At 45.7% G+C, this 14,306-nt stretch overlaps 1 protein-coding gene across 3 annotated transcripts in view; it reads left to right on the forward strand.

Annotated features, from left to right (window-relative positions):
* The window catches only part of LOC147121699 (rab GTPase-activating protein 1-like), a 307,168-nt gene that overhangs the window by 86,493 nt on the left and 206,369 nt on the right, over window positions 1–14,306 (forward strand). The window lies entirely within an intron of this gene.

The following is a 14,306-nucleotide window of genomic DNA, read 5'->3' on the forward strand; positions in this document are numbered from 1 at the left end:
CTACTCCTTTCCAGGTCTTCCCATGCTGCAAACCATTGCCAGCTTGATGAGGAATTCACTTTGTAGGAGATATTGGACCTAACAGTGTCCACTCCAATCCCTTTATGGCAGAGCATACTGGTGCGCAAATGTCTTGTACCACCATGTTTCCCAAATTAAACTCTTCGTTGTCTGTAACACACTGTGAGTAAGGTTAACGCGTTAAAGAGGAAATACACCATATAGCTTGCACTTCTTGTGTCCTATATTCGGTGTCAGAATGTGGTCATATTCAGTTGTCTAACTTCTTCCCCTCCCCCCACCTCCCGCAGCATTATCTGCATTCATGCTTTCTCAGTGAGGAGAGCGAATCTGTTTCCTGAGACAGGACTGTACTTGGCTTAACTGCTGGAAGATTGTGTTACAGATTTGACTCTACTTGAAGCTCAGATACTTTATCCTTGCTTGGAAATCTGTGCCATCTGTACCCTCCCCCTCCCCTCCCCTCCCCCTCCCCCTCCCCCTCCCCTCCCCTCCCCCTCCCTCTCTTCCCCCCAGTCGCTCTCTCTCTTCCCCCCAGTCGCTCTCTCTCTTCCCCCCAGTCGCTCTCTCTCTTCCAACAACAACATGCCCTCGAAAAAGCCTCGGCACCGCCGGGCACTTCAGCTAGTTTACTATATACAGGGAAATCGTCGAAGGATTATGGGGGAAAATTAAGTTTTGTCATCATATATGTTCTCAGTGACTGTTTTGGCCTCTTCAGATTTTATCTCCCAAAAGGATGTCTAAGTATATCACATCACAAATTTGGGTTATAAAACTGCCTGCTGAATGCTGTGATCACATCTGATATGAATAATGGAAATGAATAGCAAATGTTTTGGTAAATTGTTATTCCATTGTTGGATCCAGTCCGTGGTTAAAAAATTTCCTTTTATTTGTTGTAAGGACAAGGCATTAATCTTCAGTACAGAATGTTGAGTTAGGTGGAGTAGGTAAAAGTAAAATAAAGCCAGTTACATAGGTATGAGGGGCGAGTTGGCTAAGGTAGATTGGAAAAATAGATTAAAAGGTATGGCAGTAGATGGGTTGTGGAGCATTCACGATGCTGAGAGGGTCGTGGATAACACGTTTGATGAGTTGGTCACGCCGCAGGGTAGGGCTGCACAGGCAGGAGGGAAATGGGTGACCACCAGGCGGAGCAGTAGAAGCAGGCAGGTAGTGCAGGAGACCCCTGTGGCCATCCCCCTTTCAAACAGGTATACCAATTTGGATACTGTTGAGGGGGATGACTCACCAGAGGAAGGCAGCAGCAGCCAACTTCCTGGCACCGGGGGTGTTGCGGCTGCTCAGGAAGGGAGGAAAAAGAGTGGGAGAGCAATAGTGGTAGGGGATTCTATCGTAAGGGGAACAGATAGACGGTTCTGTGGCCGTAGACGTGACTCCAGGATGGTTTGTTGCCTCCCTGGTGCCAGGGTCAAGGATGTCACTGAACGGCTGCAGGGCATTCTGGAGGGGGAGGGTGAACAGGCAGAGGTCGTGGTTCACATTGGGACCAACGACATAGGTAGGAAGAGGGATGAGGTCCTGCAACCAGAATTTAGGGAGCTAGGTAGCAGATTAAAGAGCAGGACCTCAAAGGTTGTAATCTCTGGATTACTCCCGGTGCCACGTGCTAGTGAGTATAGGAATAGGAGGATAGAGCAGATGAATGCGTGGCTAAAGAGTTGGTGCAGGAGGGAGGGCTTTAGTTTCCTGGATCACTGGGCCTGCTTCTGGGAAAGGTGGGACTTGTACAAGTCGGACGGGTTGCACCTGAACCAGAGCGGGATAAATATCCTTGCGGGGAGGTTTGCTAGCATTGTTCGGCGGGGTTTAAACTAAAATGGCAGGGGGTTGGGAACCTGAGCAGGGAGACAGAGGAAAGGAAAACAGGGATAAAAGCAAAAGATAGGAAGGAGAAAAACAAAAGTGGCAGTCAGAGAAATCAACAGTTTAAATCAAATGTGGCCACAGTAAATAATAATTCTAATAGGTCTAAGAGCGTTAAAAAAACAAGCCTGAAGGCTTTGTGTCTTAATGTGAGGAGCATTTGTAATAAGGTGGATGAATTGGCTGCGCAAATAGAGATAAACGAATACGATTTGGTTGGGATTACAGAAACGTGGCTCAAGGATGGCCAAGACTGGGAACTCAACATCCAGGGGTATTCGATATTCAGGAAAGATAGGCAAAAAGGAAAGGGAGGTGGGGTAGCATTACTGGTTAAAGAAGGGATTAATACAATTGTAATGAAGGATATTAGCTCTGATGATGTGGAATCTGTATGGGTAGAATTGAGAAATACTAAGGGGAAAAAAACATTAGTGGGAGTGGTATATAGACCTCCAAACAGTAAGGTGGAGGTTGGGGATGGCATTAAAAGGGAAATTAAGGAAGCGTGCAATAAAGGCACAGCAGTCATCATGGGTGACTTTAACCTACATATAGATTGGGCCAACCAAATTAGTAACAATACTGTGGAGGAGGAATTCCTGGAGTGTTTACGGGATGGTTTCCTGGACCAATATGTCGAGGAACCAACCAGAGATCAGGCCATCTTAGACTGGGTATTATGCAACGAGAAAGGATTAATTAGCAACCTTGTTGTACGAGGCCCCTTGGGTCGGAGCGATCATAATATGATCGAATTCTTCATTAAGATGGAGAATGAAGTAGTTGACTCAGAGACAAGGGTCCTCAATTTAAATAAAGGAAACTACGATGGTCTGAGGAGCGAGTTGGGTAGGATTGAGTGGGGAATGGCGCTCAAAGGGTTGACGGTGGATAGGCAATGGCAAACATTCAAAGACCGAATGGATGAGCTACAGAATTTGTTCATCCCAGTTTGGCGTAAAAATAAAACAAAAATGGTGACTCAACCATGGCTAACAAGGGAAATTAGGGATAGCATAAGATCCAAGGAGAGGACTTATAAATTGGCTAGAAAAAGCAATAATCCTGAGGATTGGGAGCAGGTTAGGAGTCAACAAAGGAGGACAAAGGGATTAATTAAGAAAGGGAAAATAGAATATGAGAGTAAGCTATCAGGGAACATAAAAACTGACTAAAAGCTTTTATAGATATGTGAAGAGAAAAAGATTAGTGAAGTCAAGCGTAGGTCCCTTACAGTCAGAATCAGGGGAATTTATAATGGGAAACAAGGAAATGGCAGACCAACTAAATGCATACTTTGGTTCTGTCTTCACAAAGGAGGACACAAATAACCTCCCAGAGATGCCGGGGAACATAGGGTCTGATGAAAGCGAGGAACTGAAAGAAATCAGTAGTTGTAGGAAAATGGTGTTAGGAAAATTGATGGGACTGAAGGCCGATAAATCCCCAGGGCCTGATGGTCTACATCCCAGGGTACTTAAGGAAGTGGCCCTAGAGATAGTAGATGCATTACTGATCATCTTCCAGAACTCTATAGACTCTGGAACGGTACCCATGGATTGGAGGGTAGCTAATGTTACCCCACTATTCAAAAAAGGTGGTAGAGAAAAAGCGGGGAATTATAGACCTCAAAGCCTGACATCGGTAGTGGGGAAAATGCTAGAGTCCATTATAAAAGATGTAATAGCAGAGCACTTGGAAAGCAGTGACAGGATCAGACAAAGTCAACATGGATTTACAAAAGGTAAATCATGCTTGACTAATCTACTGGAATTTTTTGAGGATGTAACTGATAAAATAGATAAGGGAGAACCAGTGGATGTGGTGTATTTGGACTTTCAGAAGGCTTTCGATAAGGTCCCACACAGGAGATTAGCGTGCAAAATTAAGGCACATGGGATTGGGGGCAAGGTATTGACTTGGATAGAGAACTGGTTGGCGGACAGAAAGCAAAGAGTTGGAATAAACGGGCCGTTTTCCGAGTGGCAGGCAGTGACTAGTGGGGTACCACAAGGATCGGTCCTGGGACCCCAGCTGTTCACAATATATATTAATGATCTGGACGAGGGAATTGGATGTAATATCTCCAAATTTGCAGACGACACAAAGCTGAGCGGGAGGGTAAGCTGCGAGGAGGATGTCGGGAAACTCCAGTACGATTTGGACAGGTTGGGTGATTGGGCAGAAACATGGCAAATGCACTATAATGTGGATAAATGTGAGGTTATCCACTTTGGTGGCAAAAACAGGAAGGCAGATTATTATTTGAATGGCAATAGATTGGGAGAAGGGGAAGTGCAAAGAGACCTGGGTGTCCTTGTGCACCAGTCGCTGAAGGTAAGCATGCAGGTGCAGCAGGCGGTTAAGAAGGCAAATGGTATGTTGGCCTTCGTAGCAAGAGGGTTCGAGTACAGGAACAAGGATGTCTTGCTACAGTTGTACAGGGCCTTGGTGAGACCGCACCTTGAGTATTGTGTGCAGTTTTGGTCACCATACCTGAGGAAGGACGTTCTTGCCATGGAGGGAGTGCAGCGAAGATTCACCAGGCTGATACCTGGGATGGCAGGAATGACGTATGAGGAGAGATTGTGTCGATTGGGCTTATACTCACTGGAGTTTAGAAGATTGAGAGGGGATCTCATCGAAACCTATAAAATTCTGTCAGGTCTGGACAGACTAGATGCAGGAAGGATGTTTCTGATGGCCGGGGAGTCCAGAACCAGGGGTCATAGTCTAAGGATAAGGGATAAGCCATTTAGGACTGAAATGAGGAGGAATTTCTTCACCCAGAGAGTGGTGAACCTGTGGAATTCTCTGCCACAGAGGGCGGTGGAGGCCAGTTCATTAAATATATTCAAGAAAGAGTTGGATATGTTTCTTGAGGCTGAAGGGATCAAGGGATATGGGGAAAAGGCAGGGACAGGGTACTGAATTTGGATGATCAGCCATGATCACATTGAATGGCGGAGCAGGCTCGAAGGGCCGAATGGCCTACTCCTGCTCCTATCTTCTATGTTTCTATAAGCAGAGGCTAGCATTTAAAGAAATATTTCATAATTCTCAACAAAAATACATTCCATTGAGAAACAAAAACTCCACGGGAAAAGTGATCCAACCGTGGCTAACTAAAAAAGCTAAGGATAGCATTAGATTGAAAGAAGAAGCTTATAATGTTGCAAAGAATAATAGTAAGCCTGAGGATTGGGAGAGTTTCAGAAACCAGCAAAGGTTGACCAAAAAACTGATGATAAGGGAAAAAATAGAATGAGAGAAAATTAGCAAGAAATATAAAAGCAGATTGTAAGAGCTTGTAAAAAGGAAGAGAGTAGCAAAAGTAAACGTTGGCCTTAGAGGCTGAGACAGGAGAAATTATTATGGGGAATAAGGAAATGGCAGAAACGTTAAACAAATACTTTGTATCTGTCTTCACAGTAGAAGACACAAAATGCATACCAAAAATGGTGGGGAACCAAGGGTTGAATGAGGGTGAGGAGCTTAACGTAATTAATACAAGTAGAGAAAAGGTGCCAGAGAAACTAATGGGACTAAAAGCCGACAAATCCCCTGGACCTGACGGCCTACATCCTAGGGTTCTAAAAGAGGTGGCTGAAGAGATAATGGATGCATTGGTTTTGATCTTCCAAAATTCCCTAGATTCCAGAATGGTCCCAGCGGATTGGAAGGTCGCAAATGTAACACCGCTATTCAAGAAAGGAGAGAGAGAAAAAACAGGGAACTACAGGCCAGTTAGCCTGACATCAGTCTTCGGGAAAATACTGGAATCCATTGTTAAGGAAGTGGTATCAGGGCACTTAGAAATCATAACATGATTAAGCAGAGTCAACATGGTTTTATGAAAGGGAAATAGTGTTTGACAAATTTATTAGAGTTTTTTGAGGATGTAACTAGCAGGATAGTGAATGTGGTATATTTGGATTTCCAAAAGGCATTCGATAAGGTGCCACATAAAAGGTTATTACACAAGATTTGGGCTCATGGGGTTGGGGGTAATATAGTAGCACAGATAGAGGATTGGTTAATGGACAGAAAACAGAGAGTAGGGATAAACGGATCATTTTCAGGTTGGCAGGCTGTAACTAGTGGGGTACCGCAAGGATCAGTGTTGGGACCTCAGCTATTTACAATCTATATTAATGACCTAAATGAAGGGACCGAGTGTAATGTATCCAAGTTTGCTGATGATACAAAGCTAGGTGGGACAGTAAGCTGTGAGGAGAACACAGAGTCTGCAAAGGGATATAGATAGACTAAGTGAGTGGGCAGTAAGGTGGCAGATGGAGTATAATGTAGGGAAATGTGAGTGGTGAGTATTCCCTCATATTCCTGACTTGAGCCGTGTAAATGATGGGGAGGTTTTGAGGGGCCAGGAGGTGAGCAACTCATTTCAGAGTGCCCAGCTTTTGACCTGCTCTTATAGCCATGCTGTTAATATGGCTGGTCCTGTTCAGCTTCTGGTCAATTGTAACTCCCAAGATATTGATGCTGGAGGACTGGGCAAAGCTGGTGCTGTTGAAGGTTGGGGGAGATTTCTGGGCTTTCCCTTTTTCAAAGTGGTTAGGAGATTGGCTGAGTGGCAGGAGACAGAAAGTAGGGACAATGGGCAGGTACTCTAATTCAGGGGTTTTCTGCGGCCCCCTAGGGGTCCACGAGAAGATTTCAAGGGGTCCACCAATGTGTAGGCAAAAGTAAAACTTTTTTTTTGCCCTAACAAAATATGGCGACACCCATTCTCAAATCGGCAGAGCCCCACAGTGCGTATGCGGTATAGTGAGGTCACTGGAAAGTGGACGGCGATTGGAAGCCATCAGCAGCAGCACAATGTTTAATTAAAAGCACCTAGCGCCAGGAGTGGAGTCCTGAGCAATGAACTGTCCTATGCCCTTTGGGGAGCGGTTGTTGTGCAATGTAGTGTTTGAAGATAGGCTGCTGGTTACTGTGGAGAAACCTGACGACAGGGTTTTATTAAAGAGGAGACTGGCGCCTGATGGTGGCTTCATGTAATAGTGCCACGATTGTGCTCCATGAACGGTCACGCAGCCAAGGGAAATCCTTCCCGAGGCTGCTTAACTTCCAACCGTTGCCACGCTCCAGTAGCGCTAGATCGTGGAGAAAGGATGGATCTCCTCGTTCTTCTCCGAAATAGTGGAAGGACCAGTTGCATCCCGAGGGACTGGCTGGAGGGGGATTCACGGCATAGGTCGGGGGGTGTTTGTGGGGCGTCGAGGGTCAAATGAAGGTCATTGCTCCCTTCTGGAGGGCAATGCAATCATTGGCTCGATCTCGTTGCTATTCGAGCTGAATTGGAAGCTGTATTTAACTGGCAGGCACAGGCCAATGGGCCAAATGGTGGCCTCCTGTGCTGTATTATTCTATGATTATTCTATGTTTGAAAAAGGTGAGCCATTATAAAGCAGAGATGAAGGACACACCTGGAGACAGACAGACAGGCATATGGGGATAGTCTGCGCAACTCGTCTGGAGACAGTAAGGCTGCAACTTCTAGGTAAATCCCAGTTCCCCTCTGGGGGTGGGGGAGTGATGTTGATTTTTAAGCGGATGAGTTGCACCCCGGCACACTCCAATTCTTGGCCAGTTCTGGTTTTTTACTGCTCTCTCAAGTGGTGGGATGACTACATTTCAGATAATATGAGGTGAAGATATGTGTGTGTGACAGTACCTAGGGAAAGAAAGAAATTAACACAGAAGCAACATGAAAATAATGGACAGAAAATGCTGTAAATACTCAGGTCAGGCAGCATCTGTGGAGAGACGAAGGGTTATTGACCAGAAATGTTAACTCAGTTTTTCTCTCCACAGATGCTGCCTGACCTGCTGAGTATTTACAGCATTTTCTGTTTTTGTTTCAGATTTCCAGCATCCACAGTATTTTGTTTTTTTTATGAAAATAATGGAACAGTATTAAGCTTACACATGTTTATTTCTTGATCGGAAAATAAAATTTTTAGAGTTCTTACTCAGAATCTTTGAAGAGTCTTCTGATAATTGTTCTTACAGTGCAGATTTCTGCACCCAACGTTCTATCTTGCTGCGGGGTCCTGGTAATACCGTTGAGCAGGGAAAGCTCGGGCCAAATGTACCCCTTCAAACTGTTTTTTACAGCTCAGATCAAAGCATCTGAAGAAATCCCAATTTGTTTTTCGACAGATAAGTGATCAAAGTTAATTACCTCTATTGCCCAAGTATAAGGGACATGGGTAGCAACCCTCCTCGCTGTTTGGAGAGTTGTTTACGAACTCAGGTTTGAGACAAAACCTATTGGAAATTTACGCCCTTTTATGAAACGTTATGGCTCTGCAAGTTATTGCAAGCCTGCAGTGTTTCACAACCAGGAAAGAGATCATTTCTGTGCAATGAACAAGGAATGTCTTCAGGCAGTGATGTGTATTTTGCTCTGCCTTCCCCCAGAAAAAGATTCTTTATAGAAGGCAGCCAACAGAATTCCAAGTTAATTTCACAGTGGATTAGCTTAGTTATATGAAAAGATCTAACGCAACAATTTTGTAACATGTTGCAGGACAGAGCCTTGTTTCCATCACAGGCAGTTCTTTGCAAAAGAAAAATCCTCTTTCGGCATAAACGCATATTGGGATACTAGTCTGTATTGGACTCACCTGCTTAGGTGTGCCAGCTCATGAGACATCAAGCACCTAATAGGCTTGAGTTAATGGTTGTTACATATAGCTCTCAGACATTTAGACAATCTTGTGCAGGACAAGTCAGACAGCCTGACAGCCATCTGTTATGTCAACAGTAGAAGCGCAACTTGTTCTTTGTCCCTCTGTTAAGATGCAACACTGCTAGTTCAGTTGTGCCTGAGCCATAGCATGAAACTTTCCTCACAATGTCTGTTAAGTCTGTGTTATATTGAGAATTACTACACAGACCACAAGAGTAAGAATTAACAGGTCTTTACTAGTCGAAGGTCAGGGTGGAACTGCCCAATAGATCATTACACAGCACTTATATACCGGTGTGGTCACCACCGGTATTACAGTATACAGCAGCCAAGATAAAGTAGTGCAACCCTTAAAATAGTTCTCTTAAGGGTGGAACGGTTACATACACTACAATCCTCCCTTTTTAGCTTAACAGTATATATTCCCCATTAAACATAACATTATAACATATATATACAACTTCATGTAAAAACAGTTCACAGATTCAGTCTCTGCGGTGGCGCCTCCTGCGCTTCCTGACTCGGTCCGGATAACGCCTCGGTGGTGCAGTAGTTTTCGATGGTGTAGTAGGTTCTTGTTGCTGGGGTGACTCATCTAATAGTCCTTCACTGGACTTAACAGCTTGAACTTCCGTAACTTCAGAACCAGCATTGCTGACTTCTAAAGGCTCGAGTACCTTGGGAAGTTTTTCTACTTCCAGACTGATTTGGCTCAGTTCGGAGGGACCACGTGCGTGACCTGGTAGGGGTGATAATGGTTCAGATGAGTCATCATCTTCTGCTTCTCTATTGTCTTCTATTTCCTCCATGCCCAGCTGGACGTTAGCCAGCTTTTGTTCCAAATCCAGACATCTCTCCTGAAGAGACTTCTTCATGTGTTCAGCTTCATCCAGCTTTTTCTGGGCTTCCTGCAAGTCTTTTACTAATGACATCATTTGTGATTTCAATACTTCAACTTCATTCGGAGATTGATTGTTCGGACTATTCAATCCCTCTACTGGAGCAGCTGTTTCAGCATTCTGTTGTTCTACATTGACGTGAGTCAGCGTACTCTTGGCATCCAAGGGCTGCTCTGCTGCAATCTTCTCAGTCTGTGTTGCAACCTCAGCTGTTTCAATAACTTTTGAGAGCTCCGAACCCCTTTCCTTTGAAGATTGAAGCTCGTGTTCAAGTTTTTCCAATTTCAGAGTCTTGTCCCTCAGCATATGAAGGAGTTGGCTGACCGTTAACTCTTCTGACATCAGACGTTTCCCAGTATCGTCATCATGTGTTTTTGACGTATAGGCTGCAGGGCTGTTTGTAACCTTGCACTGGGGGTCCTTTGTTGCTTTTAATTCGCCATCATCCGCAGCCTCCACCGTTCGAATTTCCACAAATGAATCGTCCGGTGATGCTGCACCCAACTTCAGTAGGAGCTCGGAATTCATGGCAACCAAATCAGCCTTTCCTGCCTGCAACCTGCTAACAAGCGCCTTCAGTTGCTGAACAAGCGCCTTCAGTTGCTGAACATCCTGCTCCACCAGATTAGGGCACGCACCTTCAGAAACTGAATCAGCTTTGATTCGTTTGGCCTCCTCGCGCAGACGGTTTGTGTGTTCCTGCTCCGTTTTCTCAATCAGCTGCTTCTGCTGTCTTCCCAGATTCTCCAACTCTGTGTCAAAGAACTTTTTCTTTGCATTCATCTCTTGCTCAAAACGGCGAATCATTTGTTCTAATTGCTGTTGTAGTTTGAGATTGAGTTGAGTTCGAGCCCGGTGTTCCTCAGAAATGTGCATGTCTGTAGACTGGACAGACTCAGAATTCTCTGTCAAACTATGTTGTTGTTGTTCAGTGGAATTCTGTTCTGATACTTTGTTCTCCTTCGTTTTTCCATCATTAGTCTGCAAGTCCATTTTAGACTTGTCTTTTGTACATGGGCTGGTCTTACCATCATCAGTTCCAGAGTCTGAGCTGATTGTCTTCACTGAGTTCTCACTCTCTGCTTTGTCACTGTCACTGCTGCATATGCCCTCATCCAATATTCTGGACAATCGTTCAGGTTTGACATCTTTTCTTTTTCCGGAATCTACCGTCATTGCTTTTAGGGAGTGCCAGTCCATATTTATTTTCCTGATCCACTCCTGTCCCAGAAGTGGTGGACCTCCCTCAGGTAGTACATATAAGTCCATTCCTTGGTGTTCTTTGCCCTTGTGTCTCACCTTGACTTTTATCTTTCCGATGGGGTATACTCTTTGCCCCGTGTATGTCTTCAAGACAATCTCGGTATCTCTCAAGGGTATATGTGAGAATAGCCGCTTGTAGTCCCTTCGGTTTATGACTGTTAGGGCTGATCCTGTGTGCAATTCCATTTTCACTTGGACTCCGGCTATCTTGAGCGTGACCCAGATAGTTTGTAGGTCAGCTTCCTTACTCACATTGTGAATTCTCAGACTACCCAGTTCCTGGCTGTTGGAGTCTGAATCCGAATTCTGTTCATCCGAACTCTTCTCAGCCACCTTATGTACCTTTCTGCACTTTTCCTGCGGTGACTTTTTGTTGCTGGTCTTCTTTCCTGACCGGCATACTTTAGCTATGTGACCAAGCTTGCCACATTTTCTACATTCCTGGTTTTTAAACCAGCATTGGTTCTGATCGTGTGTTGTCTTCCCACAACGATAACATTTCGTTGTACCCAAAGCCATTTGATCTACGCTGAGTACCGCTGCCTTCAGCTGCATTTCCGCAGTGCCTCTCGCTGCGGCTTCGTGCGATGCTGCAATAGTGACAGCCTTATCAAGTGTAAGATCATTCTCTTCAAGTAGCTGCTTTTGTGTTCCTTCTTTCGACAACCCACACACGAATTTGTCTCTCAGTGCCTCTGTCAGATTTTCCCCAAACTGACAGTATTTCGCTAGCTTACGCAGTTCAATTAAGTACTCCGCGTTGCTTTCCTCTTTCAGTTGCGTTCTCGCATAAAATTTAAATCGTTCCGCTAACATCAGCGGTGTGGGGTTCAAATGATCCGTCAGGACAGCAACAATATTAGCGAAAGTCTGATCCGCCGGTTTAGCTGGTGATAGAAGATGCTTCAATAGCCCGTATGTCTTTGCACCCATTGAGTTTAGTAAGGTTAGTGCTTTATCTTCATTTGATATTTTATTTGCCTTACAATATATCTCTATGCGTTCTACATACGTGGCCCAATCTTCCACATCGGGATCGAAATCGTTGATGTTACCACGCTTAGGCATCCTTGCAATCTTCTTGAGAACAAAAAGAAATTTTTCTTTAACTTTTTTTTTTAAAATGGCGGTTTCCCGCGCTTGTCTTCTTCCCCGCCTACTTTCAAAATGGTGGTTTCCCGCGCTTGTCTTCTTCCCCGCCTCCGAAAATGGCGGCTTCCCGCGTTTGCCTTTCTCCCCCGCTGGCTGTCTCTTGTCACTCCCGCTCGCTTGGTCTCGGTCTCCCTCGCTCGTTCTCCCTCGCTCGGTCTCGTTCTCCCTCGCTCGGTCTCGTTCTCCCTCGCTCGGTCTCGTTCTCCCTCGCTCGGTCTCGTTCTCCCTCGCTCGCTCGTTCTCCCTCGCTCGCTCGTTCTCCCTCGCTCGCTCGCTCGGTCTCCCTCGCTCGCTCGGTCGGTCTCCCTCGCTCGCTCGGTCTCCTCTCTCCCGCTCGCTCGGTCTCGCTCGCTCGCTCGGGCTCTGTCTCTCCCGCTGGCTCGGGCTCTGTCTCTCCCGCTGGCTGTAACGGCGATTGCCGTATTGCTGCGTTCGCCCTCCCCAGCGGTTTTCAATCGTGCCTCCCAGCCCCTCTTGCAGTCCGGTCCTTTCCCCCCGGCTGCGGCTGAGTTCTCCGCGTTTTTTTTTTTTTTTTCTCCCGCGCCTTGCTGTCCCGGTCGCTGCGCCTCGCGGCCTCGGTAGCTGCCCGGCCTTTTTCGCCGGTCGCGGTCGAGCTGTCTCTCGACGCTGTTGCGTCTCCCAGCCCGCTTGCAGCGCGGTCTCTCACACCGGCTGCGTTTGCATTCGCTGCGGTCTCTCTCACCGGCTGCGTTTGCATTCACCGTGGCTTCCGTGCCTTACGCTGCCCCAGTCTCAGCGCCTCTGGCCCCAACTTCTGTCCGGCTCTTTTCCCCGGCCGTGGTCGAGTTCTCCGCCCTTATATCCTCCGTTTTTCCCTCCCCTACTTCACAGTCAACGTGGCCGACTCGCTGTTCGTCGCTGATCGGCTTACCCACCACCGTGATAGAAGGGATGATCCTGCCTGTTGCTGATGGAAGGCTTCGTGTTAGAATTCTTCCGGTGCTCTGCAGACCCGAGTCTTTTCTCAGCAGAATGATGAGGGCGGATGCCTCTTCTCGACGCCCGTTAAACTGCCTTGGATGTATCTCTGCCGCAGGGTAAGATCGTACTTGTCGCCACTGTTAAGTCTGTGTGTTATATTGAGAATTACTACACAGACCACAAGAGTAAGAATTAACAGGTCTTTACTAGTCGAAGGTCAGGGCGGAACTGCCCAATAGATCATTACACAGCACTTATATACCGGTGTGGTCACCACCGGTATTACAGTATACAGCAGCCAAGATAAAGTAGTGCAACCCTTAAAATAGTTCTCTTAAGGGTGGAACGGTTACATACACTACAATGTCTACCTGGAGTTAGATAATATGCCAGCAGCTGCATTAAACCGCAATGTGATCCACCCACGCCTGCATTGTGGTATTTCAGAACACCTTCCGGACATTCCGATGTTTCTCGTTGATAGATTTCCTCATATCACCGGACAATCACCAACTCCCACCTTTTGGACAAGCCACCTTGAAAGTCAGGGTGGTCTTCCCTTTTCTGGGAGATAAATGTGTATGCATTTCCTTCATTTATCCTAGTACGCAAATTACAGAAAAGCAGGGAGTGATGGTGATATTGGTAACTCCTTACTGGCTTTGCAAACCTTGGTACTTGGACATCCTGGTATTGAGCAGTTCCTATCCAATCTCACTATCCCACAGGATAGAGCACTCGATTTTTGGGTTCAATTCCACATTTAGATACAGCAGGCTTCCGATTAATGAGAGGGTACTATTATTGAACAGAAATCTACTATCGTTGATTGTTGTCACGCTATCTTTCTGAAAATCATCCATTAATCAGGCTTATAACTTCAAATGGAAGAAACTTGCAGATTCGAACTCCTCTCTCCTGTGGCATGATCTCTCTCCTCAGATTCATGCAAGATCTTGATCTGTGAAGCCTAGTTTTCTCTGTGTTTTTTAACATGGCATCTCAGTCTTTCTTGAACCCCAGCTTCAGGTTGATTAGGTAATGTTACGCCACTATTCAAAAAAGGTGGTAGAGAAAAAGCAGGGAATTATAGACCGGTAAGCCTGACATTGGTAGTGGGGAAAATGCTGGAGTCCATTATAAAAGATGTAATAGCAGAGCACTTGGAAAGCAGTGACAGGATCGGACAAAGTCAACATGGATTTACAAAAGGTAAATCATGCTTGACTAATCTACTGGAATTTTTTGAGGATGTAACTGGTAAAATAGATAAGGGAGAACCAGTGGATGTGGTGTATTTGGACTTTCAGAAGGCTTTCGATAAGGTCCCACATAAGAGATTAGCGTGCAAAATTAAGGCACATGGGATTGGGGGCAAGGCATTGACTTGGATAGAGAACTGGTTGGCGGACAGAAAG

Source organism: Somniosus microcephalus, chromosome 3 (assembly GCF_052327205.1).
Source record: "Somniosus microcephalus isolate GS21.2 chromosome 3, FLI_Smic_1.0, whole genome shotgun sequence".
In the NCBI taxonomy this organism is placed as follows: domain Eukaryota; kingdom Metazoa; phylum Chordata; class Chondrichthyes; order Squaliformes; family Somniosidae; genus Somniosus; species Somniosus microcephalus.